This window comes from Aphis gossypii, chromosome X (genome assembly GCF_020184175.1).
Source record: "Aphis gossypii isolate Hap1 chromosome X, ASM2018417v2, whole genome shotgun sequence".
NCBI classification, from domain to species: domain Eukaryota; kingdom Metazoa; phylum Arthropoda; class Insecta; order Hemiptera; family Aphididae; genus Aphis; species Aphis gossypii.
The window spans coordinates 63,565,168-63,589,067 of NC_065533.1; the positions used below are offsets into that span (position 1 = coordinate 63,565,168).

The window sequence follows — 23,900 nt, forward strand, 5'->3', positions numbered from 1 at the left end:
ACATTATTACTTTCAAATTATTTAAAATGTTTAAAATTATATATATTTAAAAGTCAAATTATCAAAAAAAAAAAAAAAAACACTAACAGTCAGCAGACTAATAAAATTACACTTTGGTCGAAAACAGGTTATTAGTTTAATATGGTCTATTAAGCACTAAATAAAAAAACTCAGGTTCTACCTATTCGATTTATTTGATAATCATACAAATACGAATACAAAAATTTCTTTACGCTTATAAAAACCTGAACCACATTTTATGAAAATACTTTTGTAGAATGCAAGTGCATGTTTGTTGAATAAAAAACTAGATTATGATAACACATTATTACATTTTGCAGTATATAAACTCTTGATAATTAGTTTTAACTTTAGAACTGTAACAATAGATTAACCCTTGACAAACATGGACAGTACAGCAAATGGAATTTTGTAATCTCAATATCACACTAAACATGTTTATTTTGCTTTTTATATTTTATCATCCTATATTTATCTCGGCCTGCTTAATGTTATTAAATACTTTTAACGATAACATATTATTTTAATGATGTGTTTTCAAAAAAAAAAAAAAAGACAAGAATAATACTTTTGAAAATGCTTTACTAGTTTTATTCATCGAGATATCATGTGACGAAATAAACACTATATTTCTATGGAAAAATTATTATTATACAATATTTTTAGGTTAAAATCTAAGTTTTAATTTTGTTTTATAGCTTGAATACAATCAAAACCAAAAGCATTCAAACCCGAGTTAAAACCGTCATTGAAATCTAAAAATTCAAGAACCGTTCATAAAACTCAATTCGAAGAAAAATAATTTAAAATATTATAAATTATTAAAGCATTTATAATTCTAGTAAAAGTTTATTTCTTAAGATATGAAATATTATTTTTAATAGACAAGTTTTAAAACATTTTTTTGAGACCGGAACCAAAACCAAAAAATTTCAAAAATCAATCTTAAAAATTCTTATCAGAAGATGTAAAAGTCTATTCATAAAATTGAAACCGAAATTGTTAAAACTTGAAACTTTTTTCAATTTTTAATCTTTTTATGATCAATGTTATAATATTTTTATTTTTATTCTATTCGTTTGAAATAATTTCAAATTGAAATGTGTCAAATTAATATATTGAATAGTAAACTCACTAAATAACCTGGTAAAATACAATTACAGTATCATAGGTACAAATGAATCGAATTGTATGCAATAATGCTTTAAGTTCGTTTATTTGACGAATAGTTAGCAATTACGGTATAATATAACAAGATTGTCATTCTAGGATTAAATTTAAGCAGCAATTATATAAATTAACTGCCAAAAAATAAGACGATAAATATATATTTTTATTGACTAACAGTAATGAATTGCACGTATAGACGCTTTTTTTCTAGAAATTCGATGCTTTTTACTTGGTACATATTGACTGCATACAATAAAACTGTTAAAGCTGTTATAAATAAATTGTAATTAAACTTTTCTATAGAGTATAGCTATATTTTGAATAAAAAATAAAGCGTGGTTATTGAATTTAAAACATAGCATTTGAACAAAAATGTGGAGCAATATAATATGAAATTCATAAAAATCTATTAAATAAAAGGCGCGCATTACTAAATATATTTATCTTGTAGAACAATAAATACAGTTTTCGACATTTTAAAAAATTTCAAAAACCATATTTACGGCTGCATTTGATTAGTAATTATTTTTTTGTTTTGGTTTATCTCAAAATACACTTCTATTGTGCTAAGCACACAACACTGACACAGCAAAAACTAATTAAACGGGCATTATCCACAAAGATCGTTTGTCATCTGTCGCAAGTTTGGTCATCTTAGGGTCGACGTCCGTCCGTCCCCTTGTTCTTGACAAAATACTCAATGGGACACCTGCCAATTTCAGCGGTTCTTATAACAAATAGGTTTTGGGTACCCGACAAAAACTATGACAGATCAAATAAAAAAATAAAAATAAAAGCGAAATGAAATAAAAATAAATATCTTTATTTTTTATATTTTTATGAAATACATCACCGGCTGAGTCTCATGATGGATTTTTAGAATTGTCACGATACACGTATATAATAATACACTGTCGTGCTAAACGAAAAAAATCATTGTAACTCCTCGAGGAGTGTTGGGAAATCAACGATATAAGTTTAGACGTAAATAAAAAAAAAAACCTCGTTCACAAAATCTAATCAACAAAGTATTTTAAAACTCAATGATTTCCAAATAATTTTATTTAGTATAGAATCAAAAAGATATTTTGACCAAAATAGATATTAAATAAAGATTTTTTTGATTGGTAGAGTAAAATAAAGCATTGACGTTAATATATAACTTGCGTCGATAAATGAAAAAAAAACTCATATATCAAGCAAATATTATCATAGATAAAAAAAATAACAATTATTAACGAAATCGCGATTTTAGAGATAATAATATTATATAATTTTAACAGTAGTAATATTATAATATTATAAATAGTCCAATGTTACAGGCGTTGGAGCAAAACATTTGGAAAATTTATTAAATATAAAATGGATATGTTTATATATTAATTAAAATCAATCTGAGTACACAAATATAAGATAAATTGAAGTTTGAAAAAATATCGATGGACTGTCATATTAAATAGGTAAAACATAAAATCCGTTCTATTGAACGCAAATCTTCAATGTTATACGTTTTCTAGACAGAGATAATAAATAAATCAAATGATTTAAGTTTTGTAACTCTACACACAAATATGTATTATGATATATATTACTAAAATATCAGAAGATTCGCTGCAGTCTGCGAAAAATATTTTTTCGCAAAATTTAATATTAGGTATATACTTTGTCCATCAATAATTGGATTGATCTAAATTTAATCAGATTCTCTTTAGTTACTTATTATTTATTATAATTTCAAAAAAATATATTTTTTTAATTTCTAAAATTTTAAGACCAAATTTTAAAAAAGACGAAAGTTAAAATTTAATGAACTGAGTGGGTTGTCTAAACTGTGAGAAATTCTGATTCATTTTAGAAATTTTATCGCTTTGATCTTAGTTAAATTACGAAACAGAGGACAAAATATGGGTAGGTAGTAGATGCTTGCCTATGTGTACAAACTACAAAATGACTATCGTCAGCATTTTCTTCGACAAAATTATTTCGGTCACGCCGACATATAGTATCCGTTACATAGACATGACATCGATAGGATAATGTTGTTATAATATAATTAATATTATTTTGAATTATCGCGTGTTTTGGCATAATATGATATTAGAGGTTGAAACATAATATTATTAATCTCTTTAGACATCATCTAATACGCGCAATACTATTTAATTTTGTATAATCACTGGGTGTGATTTTAACTGTGTCAACACGCGCGTTTAAGATATTATATTTAATGTTATTAGGTAATCCAAATGATTGATGCGCTATAATCTACGAGTACAGTAGAAATGTTTATTATGTGCCACGTGTGCGTAAAACTAGTCATGCGCAAGATTATTGGTGGTGTTCTGTATGATATAAATTGACGTTAAAAGTGTTCAATTAATTGAACAGAATTGTGTGTACATAATAATATTATACACTCTGCGATATTAATTGATATAACGAGAACACAACGTCATAATAATATTATTACATAATAGCAAACAGCCGGATGTAAAATATTATCGGAATGACGGAATTTGGAATAGAAACAGCATGGTGAGGTTCACAGCACAAATCGAACGAAATTCAATCGATTAATAACAAAGTAACTGATAAGTTTCATTTGATTCTTGGATATGTATTCACCTGAATTGAGACTGGTGAGTTGATTCTTGGTAAAATAAGAGGTAGTGTGTCGAGTTAATTCTCTTTGTGTTGTATGATTGGAAAACAAGGGCAAAAAACTATTTATGATGGACAATATGAACTAGTAAAAGCAAATAATACTTCATTAGCAGAAATTATTTTTGGAATAACTATCGCGTTTCAAATTTATAAATTTCTATCAGCAGTCCCCTGACTATAGTAATATTTGCACCCATATAATAATATAATATCTAAGTAATCGTGAATTAGTTTTTAATAATTATTATGACGTGTTTTAAACTATGGCTTATAAGTTATAAGTCATTGTTTTTAAGATTTCGAGTATTTGAACATATAATTGTAATGTTTAACGTTATTATACGTTATTTTATTTTTAATTTTCAGTACGGCTTTAAAAAGAAAAAAAAACAAAACTGTAAACATCACACAAATTGAATGTAGAAATGAGAACTAGTTAAACTATAAATATTTATGTATATATCTCTTTAATATTTGAATATATATAAAAAAAAACTATTGATAATACAAGTTGACAATTTTAAATTGCTTGTATCTATAAGATTTTAAAATAAAAATTGTAAAATTTAAATTTTTCATTGATATATAGTGAAAAGTTTCATAAAAATAGTGTTAAAATAATGCGATTCATATATTATTATAATAATATGTTAATTATAGTCTCTTCATTAATTTTCAATAATGATACTTTTTATTTAATACCATTTAAATTTTTTAACATTTTCTGTTATAATACTATAAAAAAAAAAAAAAAAACATTTTGAAAACCAATTGTACATTCGTTGATTTAAAAACCAATTGTTTATCGTTATAATAGTTTTTAATAATCGATGGATATCTTACATATTTCATCGATTTTTCTTATTGAAGACAACTTTACTTTACTGCTTAGTATACTTATAGTTAGAATAATAAACTAATAGTTTCATTCAAGTACATTTTTTATTCCCAAAAATAATAATTATTGTTATACTTTAGACAAAGGACCAAATCGTTAAACAAAATTTCAAATTGTTGTTTACAAAATAATTAACAAAAAGTGGAGTTGAAAACATTGGAAATAATTAATTATTATCGATAAATATAATAGAAATATAAATAATATATTGTCATAAAATTTGAAGAAGGTTAACTACACCGTACGACGTAAAGTCCACCACGAGTATTATATCCATGTAATATGTATATTGTATAAGATTTTTTTTATACATTGCAACAGGTTCCCTATAATAAAATATCGAATGTTAAATTCCTAATAAAATTTGAATCGTTAACGTTACAATTATAATATGTAATTATTTACACTCACATACTTTGAAAAGTTTGTCGATATTATAAGGAATACTATATACCTACTTACTTCTTATTGAAGTGTTATAAGATGATATTTTATAAATCTACGCAATCTGTGTCATATTACTCATGTTATTTAATATTTAAATATATTATGTGTAGGTAAGTCAATGCAACTAAACAAACTTTGAATAACACTGAAAGTACATACGCTTAATGCCAAACTATTAATATTCAAGTGATGCGCGAAAATAAACAGACTATTATAATTTATAATACTGAACAAACATAAATATTCTAAGAAGATCGAATTATTAGCATACATGAAAGGGATATTGTGTAAAACACTACAAATATATTGCTTAATACGGACGGCTCGAAGAAAACACACATTTAATAACTTTATCAATATTTAATGTTGCTATAATACATTTTGCCTAGGAAAAGAAATTTCAAACAAACATAATTATAGTGTACGAAAGTTGGAATTAATAAATTACACCAATCAATTTTGGCTTATCATTTACTTGATATAAAATGTTAAATTGTTTCTACATACATATTTTTTTTTTTAAATAATTTTATTTTCATGTTAACACTTTTGATTGTAATTAAATTAGGATTATAACTTGAACGGTATTGATACCATGTGTGGAGTATTTTCATATACATCCTCAGTTGATTTTCGTTTTAGACACAACTAATTGTCGATATAATTTTCACACATTGACTTCATGTGATAACAATCTATATTTTTGTCAGTAATATTATTATCGTTCTCATTGGCAGTATTAAAAAAAATAGTTTATACATTTTATGCATCATAACATTACTACTGTTTGTTACACTTAAACCCAACTAAAGTTTTGATTTTATTACTATGTTATTACTGTAAATAATGATAATTCATAATTTTTTGGTTAAACAAATCTTTATTTTTTTTTAAAATTATTACATTGGTCCATAAAAGTGTAAAATCAGTCCAGTAATCTAAAATTATTTTATTTGTTCTACACAGTAATTTAATAAATATAATATTTATTTAAACTTTTAGGCTTTATCGAACTACCAATAAAAAACGATTTTAATTATTCAGACCAAATGTATTTTTACACACACGGATAAGAGATTACTAAAACTCAAAATGATTTATTTTTGCAACAAAAATCATAATTTTTGTTTACAATGTTGTACTTGTATGTTTTATTGAATAGTAGTAAGTAATTTCCTAATTACTATATCTGTAATACATGACAAGTCAATTTTGAATTAATTTAATTATAAAAATCCATGCTTCTTCATTTTGAATTTTTTATGTTTATTTAATTAAGGAAAGAAATAAAGATTGCCTTATTTTGATAAGAGACGTTTTAACATAAGAAGTCTCAAATGAAAGGTTAAATCTGAGAAATAATAAACTGTCACATTTTTGTTTGTGGCACGAATTTATAATATTATTTGGTTTAAAATAGAAACATTTTGACATAACTTTATTTATTCTGATGTCAGAAGTTACACTAAATTTCTTAATACAATATTAATAAACTCCAGTGTTACAACAATTAAAGCTTTAAAACAACCCGTTGGAAAGCATATTTGATTTTGAAATTGAAGTTAATTTTTTAATTGATCTTCAGATAATTGAAAAATAAGCTTTTTTTGCAAACTTCAAAAATATTATAAGAAAAATAATGTTTTTTAGATATTAAGAAGATTTTTAAAACCATTCATCATTATGTTTTTATTGTAATATATTTGTTATCATTTTTGATTTTTACCGTTTATAAAAGTTATCTATGTACTACTGAGATGACGACAAAGCGATAGTTAATTTTCTTTTGAATTAACGAAAGAAACACGTGCTATTGTTGTAAAACATAATATTATTTTCATTTTAATTTTAATTTAGTTCAGAATAACAAAAATTCCAGGAAATCGATGTTTGAAATAAAAATATATATACTTGATCTACTGCATTGTGTCTCTGTTTAAACCGATTTTAACAATGATTCAAAATAATAATGTGTATTATCTTGTACGATCTTGAATGAAATATGATAAAATATATTATAAGATTCTCTAGTTTATTACATTCATTGTTTCTGTTACAACAGTTTCAAAAGTATCTTTTTCTTGTCTAATTAAATTCATTATATTATATATTTTATTTTTTTAGTTTTCTGAACTTCAGACGGTACTGCTGTGTATTGCTGCTTTATTATGCGTTTACCGGAGACGAAACTTTATGTATAGACGTTTGTCGAGAACAGTTATCCGGAATTTTGTACTTGAATAACTACAACATTTAAGTATTAAAGCATTCTTGACTGTTGTAGATTTATTACGGCATTGTGGTGTGAAAGTTAAACTGTAAATATGTATATTACGTATCAGATACATGTAAAATGTGCATATAGTTTAAGAGATTTAACTTGCATAATATTGTTTTGTAATCATACAAATAAACACAAATAGCGAGTGGTGGAATTTTTTACAAAATTGTTTACATACTATCACACAGTATGCCCACATAACATTAGAAATCAAATTTTAAAGTCGATACTCGTTATTTAGATAAAAGTTACAATGGAGTAGCTGGTTATTCTTTATACCTTGTATACGATAGATATTGTGTTATATTCGATACAATATACTATATTAATAGTTAAAACAATAATAATATATAACAACAAATTAACAAATAATATTATAAAAAATAACTTTTTTATTTATAGACAACTAAAAAAAAAAAACAATTTATTTTTTTGTATCATAATTAATTTTATGTGTTAGAAAATAAAAAAACCATATTCTATGAAAAAAAAAAAAAAATAACAAAATATTAATAATATCATCATATCGGTCTAGCGGTGACTAGCAATAGAAAAATATTATTATACTTACTCGATAATACCTAGATACCAAAGAACTTTTATTCTATGATTGGAATAGTGAATTATATGAATAAATCCAAAGATCTGAAGAATTAAGGGCTATTTTTCATTGTGATTGATTAGAAAGAATGAAAGTGTAACTACTCGAAAGAATTTCAAATTTTTTAACTATTTATATATATATTATTTCACTATTTACTATTTTCAAGGTCGTCAGAATTGAAGAGTATTCAATTAATGTTATTACATATTATTATATCGTACATCAATACATTTTACTGTAACAATATATTTTTCGATTAATATTCTTCAAAATCACACAACCAATAATTTATTCTATTAGAGACCCTGTATTTTTTTGGATCATTATTCAAATTCCTATATTTGTTAAAATTATTATGTAGTTTATATTATATAATATTTAAATATTTTTATTGTATAAAAAGAATCAAGATATGTATCTCGTAATAATTCGTGAATTATTCATCGTGCGATACATCATAAGTCATAACTTGTAGCGTATCAATAAACATACTAAACTATTTTATATTAAAATACATTTTATGCTTTTTTTGCTTATCATCACATAAAAAATTAAAAATAAACTTTATGGATTATGTGAAGGAGAAAAAACTTATTCCAATTTTTGAAAATATCACATATGAATAATATAATATATTATAAATGATACATTTTCATAATATTAATCATCTGAATAGTCTTAGATTAGATACGGTACAACTATAAAACTATCAAAATAATCATTCTATTGACTGAAGAACAAAGATAAGTGTTATGTTAAATAAATAATTTTTAATATTTGTAAATTATCAAAGAATTTTAGTGAGGATTATCTAACTCTAAATGTGGTTATTTTTGGGCTAGGTTATATTTAGGGTTTATTTAGGGTATATTTAGTATTTTAATTGAATTATTATAAATAAAAAATTACTAGCACTGATTATAATTGTTTAAAAAGTACTGTTTTTTATGCTACAAATATATTAAAATGAAAATTTCTGACACTGAATAGAAAAATATTCTGGTAATATAAATAATGATTTTTTTAAAAATCACTTAGAGTCACTGCATATTATACTGTTTTATCTTCAAATTATTAAATAATGAAATCAATGATTAATCTATATTGTACCAGCTAAACTTTAAACTTAATAATCACAGTATTTGTAATTATCATATAACATATATCCTTATATGTGTACATAATTTATCCATAAACTACTTGTTAAACCACCTAATTAATATTTTAATATCAGACTACAATAATGTTGATAACCTATTAATTTATTGTCTATTAAGTAAGATATTGACTCTCTTTTATCTGTGTTAAGACTTTTATAAACATTGTTAATACAATAAAATTGTATTGTTTACATGTATATATTGTCATAAGTCATTGAATATTTCTATTACAATTTACAATTATCTATAAAATAAATAAATATAATATTATAATAGTTGTACGTATACAAGATACATCAATTTTGTATACTGGGCGTAAATAGTGTAAGAAAATCTACTGAAATTGTGTTTGTATTTGTGATATTTAATTAAGTAAATGTGCACTTTGACTGCAATGGCGTATTCGTGACTTATTTAAGGGTTACACTCTGAATTACCCATCTACTAAAATTAAAAACGTAAAATAAATTCTTTTCTTAACAACTTACGTTATCAAATATGCACTGTCTTTTCATTTTTGACATAATAACAATATACATATACGAGTAGCAATAATGTAACACAATAGTGAATAAGACAAATAATGATAAGGATGATAGTATCGATGACGGCGCAGTATACATCATAATAGCACGACAAACGCAATGGATAAATCATGACATTCGAGATTTTTTAAAATATCTTATCGACTGTATATGATGGTTGTTATTATTTTGTGCTGAAAAGTGAAACCATTGTACTACAAAAACCAACGAGTGCGACACACACGATCTCACAAAAAATGGCTCATGTTTGTATAATACTGTGAAATGTGAATATATATTTCGCGTCCAGATCCAAATCAGTTAAAACTGAATAACAATCCTATCGAGCTGTCGGCGAAAGTTTAAATAAATAATTATATTAATTTTTTTCTTGTCGAAATATATGTATATTTACATGGTAGTAATATGATATTAGTATTTATCTAAATTGTGAAAAACTTCAAATACAAAAAGTCCAATCGATAATGAATAAACAAGTTTAATTTTTAATTTTTGTTTTATCTGAACTCTAATTAAGGTAATAATGAACAATAATGTACAAACCAATGTTCAATGTACTATGAGTAATCAAACTCAATAAAAATAATAGTTAATCAATACGATTAGTTGAACGGAATTTCACATTTGTATCCATACTAATGATGTACTTTATATTAATAAGGGGTTTTTTAATTTTTGTACAGGTAAACATGATTAATTATTAAACAACACTGTGTTTAGATTATGGTACACAATACAAATTGAATTGATAAAATAATCAATTAGGTAATACTGCACAGTCAGTAAAATTATTAAAATTATTTGTAAATGCATCATACTTTAAAATTAATACTTTCTCAATGTATACGAATACTTTTTTATTTTTAGTTTTTATATTTATATTTTTAAACCCAACAAATTATGTTTTTGAATCATAACAAAATAACTAATATCATTTATATAGTTATTATATTATGTATCATTATTATAATATTATGCAATTTCGTGAAATTTTGAATTTTAAAATAAAATATCAATTTTAATATTTTGATTCAAACTTATGTGGAATCTTGTGTTTTATTTTCTAGATTTTCAAACAAGAGATAGGTACATTATCTACATTATCAATCGCTATTTATAGATAAAAAAAAATAAGTAGCATCGAAAATTTAAAATGTTTATAAATTGCTCGAAAAGACCTAAAATACTATAAAAAAAAATTTAATATTTTAACTATTAAGTCAAATATTACATTATATATAATTATATTATATTATATAAATACATTTCCATTTTTCTTAGGTTTTTTTTTTTTTGCTATATTGAAAAATAGAAAAATAATAGGTATTTTACTTTTAACTATCCAAACCCTCCAAAGTAAAACTAGATCTAATTAACTACCAAGAACCAACCTTAAAATTAAAAATCAAAAGAATTTTTCTTCAAAAGGTGATGCCAGTTGAAATAAAACATACATCGTTATAAAATCATATATTCATCGTCCCGTTCAGAAACTAAAATACAAAATAAAAATATTCAGTTTTCTGTTAACATTCGTCATTTTAATGAATTTTAAAAATTAAAATGAATTAATTTTTGAAGGATATCCTGAATATAGAACTAATTGTTTATAATATAAAATAATAATAATAATAAATATTAAAATGCATAACATCATACATTTTTTAATTCATCAGTTTGTAAATAATAATATAATACACATTATTTATACTTTTTTAAAACAATGAATCGTATAAAAATGTAAATAATATAATATATAACATATGTATAAATAAATCTTTTTTTAAGTATTTATAAGACTTGTTGTGTATTTTTAAAATTGAAAAATAATAGTTGTGCTAAAATGTCAATATATTTTAATGTAATTGTTTTCAAAAATAAAATATACAAACATTAAAAATATATTCTTTAAAAAAAATGTATAATTTCTAATAAAGTTTAAATTTAGCTATTTTATAAGAGAGAATAATATGCCTGAATAGTATGTTTGTAAAAGTAATAATAGTTCACATGCACATCAATAGCTTTTTGTCGTTCACAATAATATGTTACACGGAGTTGTACCTATTATTAAGTTTATATATCTACTCCTAACTGTAAAAATAAATCTTTTGACATCAAAGTAATGGAAATAGGCATACATAATATTATGTAGACTAATGTCATTGATTAAATAAAATTAATTAATGTACTTATACATTAAAAGGAAATTAATATATGTATAAATGAGGTAGATTAATAAGGTGTTATTATTGGTAATAACTATACAGTTATAATTAATGTTTTATTATTATTATTATTATTATTATTTAATTTACTTTGACAATATTTACATTTGTTAAATTTTTTTTATAAAACTAAGAATAAAAATAATAAATTTGAAATGTTGTTTAATTATTTTAGGTTAGTACACCCATAATATAGGGAATATTAATTAGGTCCACAGAAATCTAAAAGTTATCTTATATAGGTAGGTATTTATTATGAAAATAAATTGTATTTATATAGTAGTCAAATAAAAATTACAAAAGAGTACAATTTTGAACGACTGCTAACGGGCAAATAATAATTGTTCACTATTATCAAGTTAGTATTTTGTTAAAATCTTTAAAATTGACATATTTAAATTAATAACTATTATTTATTGCTATATTTCTTTATTTAATAATAGTAATTATCTGTGAGGACCTATTTATTAATTTGTTCATTATATACTTTAAGAGTGGTAATAAACTAATCTATGTATTTGATATGTACTTTAATTTAATACACTCTAATAATTTATTTGCTCTCCTATATAAAAGTAAAAACCCATTTATTTGTCTAACGTTTACTGCTAGTTGTAGCCTGTAGGTACATATATTTTGACGCCACGACGGCAAATTATACCAAACTACCAAACAAAAAATAAAATACAGTTTTCACGTCTTATAATATATGCGATCATAATATATACCTACTGACTTAAACGAAATAATGTAATGTTATTATAACTAAAAAAAGTATAAAATTTAATTTAGTAATGTTCGTATAAACTTATTCGATTAAAAATAAATACATTTGCAAGTTTTAATATAATCGTAAATATAAAATAATAGTTAATTATAGACCAATAAATAGAGTTTAAAACGTCTGATCTCTAAAAATATAATAATACTATCCTACTACATTGAAAATAATAAAATGATATTTTAGGTGCGAAAAGTATAATCGACGAGCTGTTGCCTTTTTATTTTTTAGTAATAAAAGATAAAAAATGTTAGAAATATTTGAAAAGATAGTATTAAGTCATTTAGTTATTTTTCCAAACTATTGATTATTCTTTATTTAATATATGCATTGCCAAGCATATACATAACAAGACAGGAGAAAAATCAACCACTTTGGATTGTTAAAAAAACATATCAATACGTTATAAATCATAGTATTCAAAAATATAATTTGCCAGATTAAAAAGAGAAAAATGTTAAATGCAAGCTTGCGTAATAATAATAATAATAATAATAATGATAATTGATGACATTACTTTTTACCGTAATTGTCTATAGTAGTGAGATGCAAATTTACTGGCAATATATTATTTTCTATTTGATATACACTATGGTAGAAATATTATTTTGCCCCATAGGACATTATTTTAAAATAAACATTATAACCGGGGTATGATTAAAACTTTAATGGTCCCGGAGCATAGAATATTTTGGGGACGTGAATTGCAAACTTATCACCACCTTGGCTAATGACAAATAGCCATTTTAAAATACTACTATATTATTTAGTATAAATATTTTAAGAACTTCTAATAAACTGTTTATTCAAATTTTGAATTATGTACCTATTGTACCTACATAACATTTTTAAGAAAATTATCTACCTACTAAATAATTTACAGTAAAAACTACGATGGTTCTTGTTTCAAAAATTAAAATTTTTATCGTCACAAAATATTTAAGTAGTAAAAAAATTTTCAAGAATTTGAAATATTATGATCTGTAAGTCCCTTTTTGTGAAATAATCAAAAGCATGAGGATATATAAATCTTCCTATGTATGTAATGTATAAATTTGTGGGATTGCATATGTATATTTTAAATAGTTATTTAAATGTTCACCAAAAATATAGTAAGTACTGAATTATAACGTAAAATAGCACGAACGCAATAAACTTATCAGATCGGATCGATATAGTTTTGGTCTCGCGCGTTAGTGATAAAAACAAAGAAAACTGAAAGTTTTCTAAAATGCCGACCTTTTTAGCACGACGGACTACCTACAGTATAGTACCTAGCAGCAGTAGCAGAAAAGAGCGAAAAGAGCCATTATTATTTTCAAATAAACGACCGTCCAACGGTAACGTTGGGGTGAAAAACTACGAACCATATATCAAAGTTAAGAGTTAAATCATTGTCTAGGGTTTACACGCGTACACGGCAGTGAAGGTACACACCTTTAAGCTGAAATATACGGCATTCCTATTATACGGCGTGGCAACACTAATCTTTAACATGTCAATGCAGTTCAACACGTCTTAGACGTCGTTTTGTTGATTAATATTCTTTTGAGGAACGCTTAAAATCAAATCGATATTGAATACAGATTTGTGAATAACATAGTAAACGTGATACAACTAGTAATATTTTCCTCATATCGCTGAAAATTAAAAATTATTTTATATAACGTCTACGAGATAATAAATTATCCATTGCAATTTTATCTAGAAAAGATAATAAATAATAACACTCAAAAAATTGATCAAGATAAAAAAAACTGATAAATTTTACATAATTTAATAATTAAATATCTTATAAAGTAGCGTTGCTAATATAAATATAAGAATATTTAAGTTTCAAGTTTAACACTTGGAAATACGTGTGTGTTAAATACGATTACTATTCGGTGTTTACAGACAATGCAGAATTTACTACAAAATAAGTTTAAATAACTACAGTAAAATACTCATAAAATATATACCTACGTAAAACAAGTTGAAAATAAAATTGAATAAATAGGCAATTGCTTAACGACAACAAAAAAATATACATATAAACACACCTATATGGCTGAGATCCATTTATCGTAAGACACGTCTTTATTACACACTATTTCAAAAAACACTAATGTTTATAAAAATATTTATTTTACATAACTTTAAGTCGTTAGAAAACAACATATATTTTGGAAAATAATTATAAATCATATTTTTTACTTTTTTCTTATTGCTATATTATTCTTAAAGTTATTATTATTTTGAGTGAAAACATACATTTTTAATTTCAAATTTCAAAGCAGAATATTATTTATACAAGCAGTTAAAAAAATATTTTGCTTTGGAATAATCAATTAAAAAATTACGTCGTCGTTAATTACAATTTAATTACTCACGTTAAATAGATCACCCATTATAAAAATAAAATTGAAAATCTTGTCACCAAAAATTATGTCATTATGTATTTATTTTATCTCAGATAACTATGTTATTTAAATAAATAAATAAATATATGTTTAATACATAACACCGAAATTAATTAATACTTACTCGAAGTAACTAATAAATGACGTAGTTTTAGCTCGGCAACACAAATGATTGACATTTCGATGCAGTTCAACACTAAAATATTGTTGATTAATATTGTTTTGGACCCGAAACCCGAAAACTTAAATTTTTCCAAGAGGGGAGTCCATACATGGTTTGAAGTAACAAACGTTATGAAACGTTCTTCTTATTGCTGTTATCTGCCCTATGTGAAACTATCACAAAATTGTTATTAGTTGATAATTTATCTATATTTAATAAAATTCATGATTAAATAAATAAATATATTATTCAATTATTTTATATAGCCCTGTGATAAAATGTGGGGAAGAGTCTGGACTTGATAATTTCACAAAATATTCGATAAAATTCTATAGTAATCCACTATTACACGATCGAAAATTTCTTTTCTTTCAATCAATCTTATACTTCAGTGTTTTCCGGTATTGAGTGTAACCTAGATTTTATAGTAGATACTTATTATTATAACGAAATCTATTTTTTAACTAATATTTTCTGAATAATACAACCTCTTAAACAGCATTTTTTTTTTCGAAAATTGCTACAACGCGTACTTGGAATACTCGACAAATACTATTTATGTATAGTAATATATAACTCTAAGACATATATATGTGCTTGATTTTAAACGATTTCGTATAATGAGTGACTCGATTAGTCACCGGCTTTTTCTATTATAAAAAATAGAAGACATTCTGGGCTTCAGTCACTTAGAAATATTACATTTATAATATCGGAAATATCGGAATATCGGCAACTCCTTCGCTGTATATACTATATAGTAGGATTCGAATGTACCTCGTCTTTCAGTAGGCACTAAAATTAATGTATTTAATTTGAATGTATATCAATATATGATTAAAAAACGGTGCGGAAAAAGGCATATCAACTTTCTTATCACTTAAGTTACCAAACAATTATTTTAATAATATTACAATTTAAAAAAATATCTGTTAATATTTTTTTAATTTTGATTCAATTTTTTTTTTAAATTGCTGATGATTTTTCTTTTACAAAAGCACCAGCTATAGATATAATTTGCTATTAGAAACCTTCATTGACATTGATGATCAAAGCAGTTTTTCTATCAAAAAATTGTTTATTTAGACACAAAAATAAAAAAAACAAACATATCATTGTAATTAATTGCGTTGCTCAAAATCTAATATCAATGGATAGACTATGAGTATATAATATCAATATAATGTCGTTACATATTATACTTATAAAATCAAAAGTAAATTTAAAATCTAATAGTTGACTTATCTGATATCGTTGTAAACAATAGGGAATGGTACATTGTTTTTGTAAGCAGTTATAAATGAAAATGACGGAAAATTTAGGAAATAGACCGTTGCTTTCCTATAAATCTGGATAATATTAAAATAGTTATTTTCAAAAAACTGGTTATTTTTATTAATTAATTGTATTATAACTTTCTAAATAATAATATTTAAATTTAATTTTAACATAATATCATATTATTTTAGTCGAACGTTTGATACAACTGTAACTGTCACTCACGACTTACTATTTCGGTTAATTCTGGTGTGGTTCAAAAAATTTTGTTAAATATTATTTTTATTATTTTTTATACTTCATACTAAAGCACCTACTTAAAAAATTATTAAAAAAAAGTCAAGAGGTAAACTTGACATTACGATCATACTCCTTTCAGTATTCAACACATACAATACACAAACGATACAATATCGCAGATATTGCTTTTGCGTATTATACGCGATTGACTAATTCGAATTGTACTACAGAAAAAAATAAACAATAATATTGTAAAATCAAGTAAATTCGTGATGAACTCGGGTGCATTTTTTTTTAATTTTATACGGTATTGCCGATAGTGCAAGCATAACACCACGACGATGGTGAAAGTTGATTTATTTAGTTTTTATTATGTCGTTATTATTGCCGTGGTACGTTTTCGAGGACTTGTAAGATGTTTATCGGAAAATACGTGCATGTGACGTGCAGTGCCCGATAAATGTTTAACGATGATGGTCGTTCGCGTGCGCCATTGATAACAAAATAAATAAAAATAATAAAAATAAATACAAAACTTACATAATAACAATAATAATAATATTATTATTATATTATATAACGTAGTCAACGATACGCGTGCGTGCATATAAAAGCAATTTCGGTGTATAACATTACCTAATATTATGATACAATTCAGGTACACGGCACTGCATGCTATTTTATCTACTTATAACAACTGAAGAGATTTATTTTTCAAGAATTATTCATACACGAAAATACGAGTCCAATAAACTTTTATTTACAAACGAGATTATGACACGTGCGACTGCATACACTCAATTTTTGTTTCTTATTGTTGTGTATATTCCCAATGAACGACGTTGTACGCAAATATAAATACAAAAACGAATTTTTTTAAAACATATCTATGTCATGTTGTCTGAGATTGCCTCTGGTAAATTATATTTATTACAAGAGGCACAGTGCGTGAAGCCTCGGGACTATACAGAGGAGACAACAAAATTAAAACCAAACAATGTTTATGTTTTTAAATAAAAAAATTAAATTTATTTATTATGTGTGGATTCTGCAGAACATGTACAGCGACATCATACTTACGCTCATATTTCATACACTGTCTGAATAAGGTCATATTTAATCTTTCAGAGGTTATTGATCAATGAATAGGCAAAATTAAAAAAATTTCAGAACATTGGTGACATAATAATGAGCATTTTGTAATTCATAACATTTTTGATTTATTTAAATTTTGTGATATTATAGGCAAACAGATGAATCATTATTCTGGTATGATATAATATCAAAAAAATACTAATCCGCTCTCCTCTCCCATGGATATCTCCCTAAAATATTTCATAATTCAAACGAATAACTTATGATATAATTTATTTCTTTAATACCGGTCCTAAACGCTTATAATTTGTATTTGAAACAGGTTCAATTGGATTTTCTTTGTGTATCGTGATATTTATAATAAGTACAATTTTTTTATACTTTAATTTTCATCTTATGGTTTGAAAAATATTTTTAAATACATATTTTTCCATTTTAATTTACCAATATGTGCCTAATCTAAAAAGTAATTTAGTAAATATATTTTGACTGTCTTGTTCTTGTTATCAATTTAATTAGGTTTTGAAATGAAACTTAAATGTTGGAGTTAGTATTCAAATGTCGTGTGCGACACTAACACTAATAATATAAGCATAAATGCACGTTTTGTGTAACCAAATTTAAAATAAATTTAATAAAATGTAAATTCTTATAGTAACCCTTGTACCTGTTGTAGTCACATGCATATATATAATCATATATAAGTATATATGTATATTTATATATATTTATGAGTTATAAAATTATAATACCATGTACCCATGTATGTATTCGTCCAAAGGTTTAGTAAAAACATAAAAATCATGCATACGATCGGTATACATGGGATTATAAATAATATACGTTATATGTATGTAGACGGTCCGGTTAGGTTTCAAGTGGTATTGGAAATAGAAAAAAAAATAACACACCTGTGTTGCGTAACAATTTTATAATAAATACAATTATATTTTATAATATAAAATAATTATTATTTCTTCATTTTTTTCAAAACATTTAATGACGAAAATAAATTTTTACGAGTATTACTCCCGCCGGACTCAACACATCAGCAATTTCTTATGCTGAGCGTAATGTTACATTGACATTGCTGAAAATTTTATTGTCAGAAATTCAACAGAATCGTGTGCGTTAGACAATATTATAAAGGATAAACATCGTATTACGATCAATGTATACAATTTTAAGCATATATGGAAATAAAAACGTTTCGAGTAAAATTACTATAATAATAGCATTTATACTATTATTATTATTATTTTATTTTTTTTATAGACTTTTAAGTTTTAATAATAATATATATATTTAAAATTTTAGGATTTATAAATACCTAACTTAATGTATTATCATTAATAAATATTCTATAGTTAACTTCCAAATATCATTTGAAATATTTAAATAACTAAATAAAATTAAAAACTAACTTTTCGACCACTGAATAACCATTGTTATTCGTATAATAATATGTTTTATACACTTTAGATGGCAATAATCTATTTTATTTCATACAATATATTTTGATAGTTCGAGTATATTATATTATTTTTTGATTATAGTTTATAAATCAAAAATATCAACAAAAATTATATTTACTTACAACATTTGAACGTACGCCTAGAGTCGAGTGCTATACCTCAAACTAATGCAGTTTCGCGAAAAACGTAAACAAGTGATTATTATTGATATAATCACACACCTATAACCATTTCAATTAAGTACTTATAATTCCTCTGTGCATATCTTATTTATATAGTATTAAATTATTATAGTTTTTCGATATTGAGCTTTTATCACACAATCTCGTGATGAATTTTTGATGACTCAAACATTTCAAAAATTCAAAAAAACACTGAATTTCAGTCTATATTTTATTATCATTGTACTTTACGTGTTATCGTATAGTTTTGTTGTCTCAACATAAAGGATAATGTGCAACTTGTATAAATCTAATTTTCAATACAGGTAAATACGTGAAGATATGGCTATTAATTTTGTTTATTAATATTATTATTAAAATTTATCGGTAAATAGTTATTTCAATCATCTGAACAATGCCTACGTAAACGATTGTCTCTCGTATTTGTTATTAATTTCATTCGTACATATTAGAGTATATTATTTTAAATTCTAGTTAACGTTTTATTTTTTTGATTAGTGTTGTACATTTTTTTATAAATGAAAATAAAATATATATTGTTATATAATGTTATGTAACACACTAAATTTACAACACGCTCAGTCTTAAAAATAAATTTGATACCAAATAATTTTGTTGATCCCCTGCATTAAAATATCTAGGGCTGTAACTCATGCATTATTGTAATTTATTATAAAATCGATTACAAACCATATATATGTTCTGTAAGCAGTGCTCTAATTATTGTACTTCCCAACAGCCATTTTTGGAAACGGTGTTACATTATTGGAAATTAAAGTTTATTAGTAGAAAATATTATGCCGGTCACGTACGACATATTATATGACGCCCCTATATATCCTTTTTCTGAACAAACTTTGTAAGTAAGATGATGTAAGGCAGTAGCCGATGTATGAGTACTAATAAATTATCACATAATAATATGTTCAATGTCCATTCCTAGTTTTTTCTTTAACAATATTCTTGAACATTTTAATTATATTTAAAAGTTAAACACCATATTTTAAAATACTTTGATATTTGATTTTTAAGATGATTTTTTTTTTGATCTTGACAGAAGTAAATAATTTAACATTTGAAAAAAATATATTTTCTGATTTGTTAAACTTTTTTACGAAGGTTAATAGTCCATAGACCATAATGATATTATATTTAAGGATAGATACTGGTCTTGTGGTTATTTGAAAATAAAAGCAGTTGGTAGGTACTGATATATCATCATTTTGTTTTTGTAAAAATTATTATAGAAAACTTAGTACAATAGAATATAATAAATAAAAGACTGAATATATCGTATTATTTATATTTTATTCAAATTCATAAGGATTATTATCCCTAGTACATAAAGTCTAATAGCTCAAAAACTACTGATTCAAATGTTGATTTATGCAAAATACCGATGAGAAAAAAAAAATACTCTCTACAATTTAAAGTAGAAAGGGAGTGATACTCATTTGAATAAAAATAAGTTTGTATCTCCACGTGACTTTCCTAAAATGGTATCCAAACTCTAAGTAAAAAACATGTGACCTTACGGAAAACTTAAAATCACAAAGACCAGAATCTTAATAAATACTTTATTGAATAATAAAAGAGAATGTGCATGCTTGGTATTCTGTATATTATTACTATACCCAGCTATAGAGTAATCAAATTGTTTTCTTATTTGTACGTAAATAATAATTATATTCTTATTTTCGCATAAAATTTGCAATATTATTTTCTCTCGTGTTTCGTTTAGTGAAAAAAAAAAACAAATCAAAAATAAACAATTTTCTGGCAGAACCCATTAAGTCATTATACTTAAGATAAAATATACTCGACGAATCATCTAAAATATACAACATGTGTTCATTTTCACTTGATTTTTTGCTATAGTTTAACGTGTACACTATGTTGCATTTCATCAGTCAGATTTCATTCCGCGAGAGTACATAGCTTTCTTAAGACACGAGATATTCATTTTGAGAAACCAAAAAAATATTCTAATAATTACCGTTAGGTTAAAAATTACCGTTAAGGCATGTTAGAGATATGTATCAACTATTTAAAAGTAAATACGCAAATTTTAACGATCGTGGAAAGAGAGACGAGCACGTATAGTCACTGTTGACATTTTTTAAGATTCTATTTCGATAAGTAACACAATGCATTTTATAATTTGAATCACAACTATAAAATTAAACAGACACTCAACTTTTGACATTGATTTAAAAAAGTTTGTTTTTTACGTGTTTTTTTTCATTTTTTTGTAAAAGTTCAAAAAATATGGACACAGAATTATATCTCTTCCCACTGTTGACCGAGTAAAAAAGCGTATTTCAAGGACAGAGAATACGTGACATATGGCCAAAAATCTCAAAAGATCAATGTGTTCAAGTGGAACTCAACGATGCGACATTTTGGTTTAATTTAAATTTTAAATGAATGGAAACATGCTTTCCATTATCATACCTTGTATCAAACCATATGCATGTACGCCGTAATATCGATCCAACATTTTGAAATATCTAATTCACTGCTGACGCAAAGCAAGCTTTTGACCTTCCGTAGCACGTAAATGGTTTTCTTTATAAATCAACTTTCAATTTCGTAACGATATTTACTTATAAATAAATCACTAGTTGTATTACCATAAACATTGTTTAGATGTATTTACATGTTTCAGTGTTCGAAATAATATTTATAAAAAATTTTAAATGAAGTTAATATTATGTAATTGAATAAAAATTATTTCTAAACCAATTTGTGTGGTGGAAAAACTTAAACCGTTCATCGTATCAAATGATGAAAGATGGAACTATTGAAATAAATTTCATTAACTTAGAGGTTTAACGTAATACTATTTGTTAAAATTATTTTCACGATTATAATAATCTCTAAATTTCACACTACAACAATTTAACAATTAAAACAAACTAAGTATAATAATCATTTTATTCGTACTAAAGATACAGTTTTAATTTTTAATTTTTTATCGAAACAGTTTTATTGAATTTAATTAAATCTGTGTTCATTTAATGATCTCACAGTGATATTAAAAAAAAAAAAAATGTTAACGATGTAGGTATATTCAGACCAGGCGTGATAAAAATGGTTTATTTTTTTTTCATCACTATATTGCCGTTTCCACGTGTTGTCTATTAATTTTGTCTATTAAACTTATTAATTAGTATCGTAGCATTGTACAAATTGTAAAATTTTTTTAAAAATTACCTCGAAGAAATGCATTAAAACTTATTCTATGAATCTTTTGAAGAACTACATTAACATACACATAAGTTGTTCATACTACCGTCTATAGCATCAATAGAATTATCGTATTTAATAAATACGAATATTAAAATAGTTAAATTTGAATTCGTAAAATTACTTTACTAATGTATTTATTATTTTTGATATGTAACAAAGAACAACGACTTTTCTAGATAAAACTTTTTATTTGTAAATAAATGTTCATTAGTAGAAGTTTTGAATAATGAGAAGTAAACTATATTTTTATTCTAGTTTTATATAGAACCTTTTCACACTAGGTATTTCAAAGAACAATATAGGTAACAGATTCAAAAATTGTGAAATATTATCTGCTAATTAGTTATAAGTTACTTTTGAAAAGTTACTACGTGGAACATTTTTGTCCTAAGGCTATAAATAGTTGAAACAAAATAATTTTTAGTTCCTATGCAGTTAAAATTGTATTTATTGATGTATAAATGGATATAAAATAATCTTATGAATATTAACCAAAATATCGTAAAAACCCAGTATGCTTATTATAGTCCTACATGTGTATGTTTGTATATCGTATATATATTAACTTCATGAATTTTTAAATTTATACAATCATCATTAAACTATGCTTATATAATTTATATTCGTTTAATTAAACTAAGATACTCGACAAAAATTCAAATTCATCCAAAACATCGATAGTCGCACGTCAAAGTGTAATATTATACGTGTACGATATCTGTCATTGTAAGAGTTTTATTACGGATAAAAAAATGTGCCTATTTCATGCACATTAAAATTTAAAACTTATATAATGTAACCACAACGAGTGGGCGTCACATCACGTCATCGGGCTCACGAATACAATTTATAATATTATTATGATATTATTATGTGGTCATCACATTATTGTGTTGTGGTGTCGTCTCAGTTAGAGTCAATTAATGAAAACACTGTCGACGTGAAATATTACCTAACCATAATATAGATACCAATTTATATGAAAAAAATAAAAAGTTTTTCAAATAAAAGTAT

General features: G+C 24.3%; 1 protein-coding gene across 3 annotated transcripts in view; it reads right to left on the reverse strand.

Annotated features, from left to right (window-relative positions):
* The window catches only part of LOC114124774 (synaptotagmin-7), a 196,967-nt gene that overhangs the window by 78,935 nt on the left and 94,132 nt on the right, over positions 1-23,900 (reverse strand). Inside the window, exon 3 of one of the 3 annotated variants that reach the window (XM_050205338.1) lies at positions 15,326-15,537. The exons of the other annotated variants lie outside the window; for them this stretch is intronic. The gene's annotated coding sequence lies outside the window, so the exon portion shown is untranslated. The remainder of the gene's footprint in view (positions 1-15,325; positions 15,538-23,900) is intronic. 3 annotated transcript variants of the gene reach the window in all.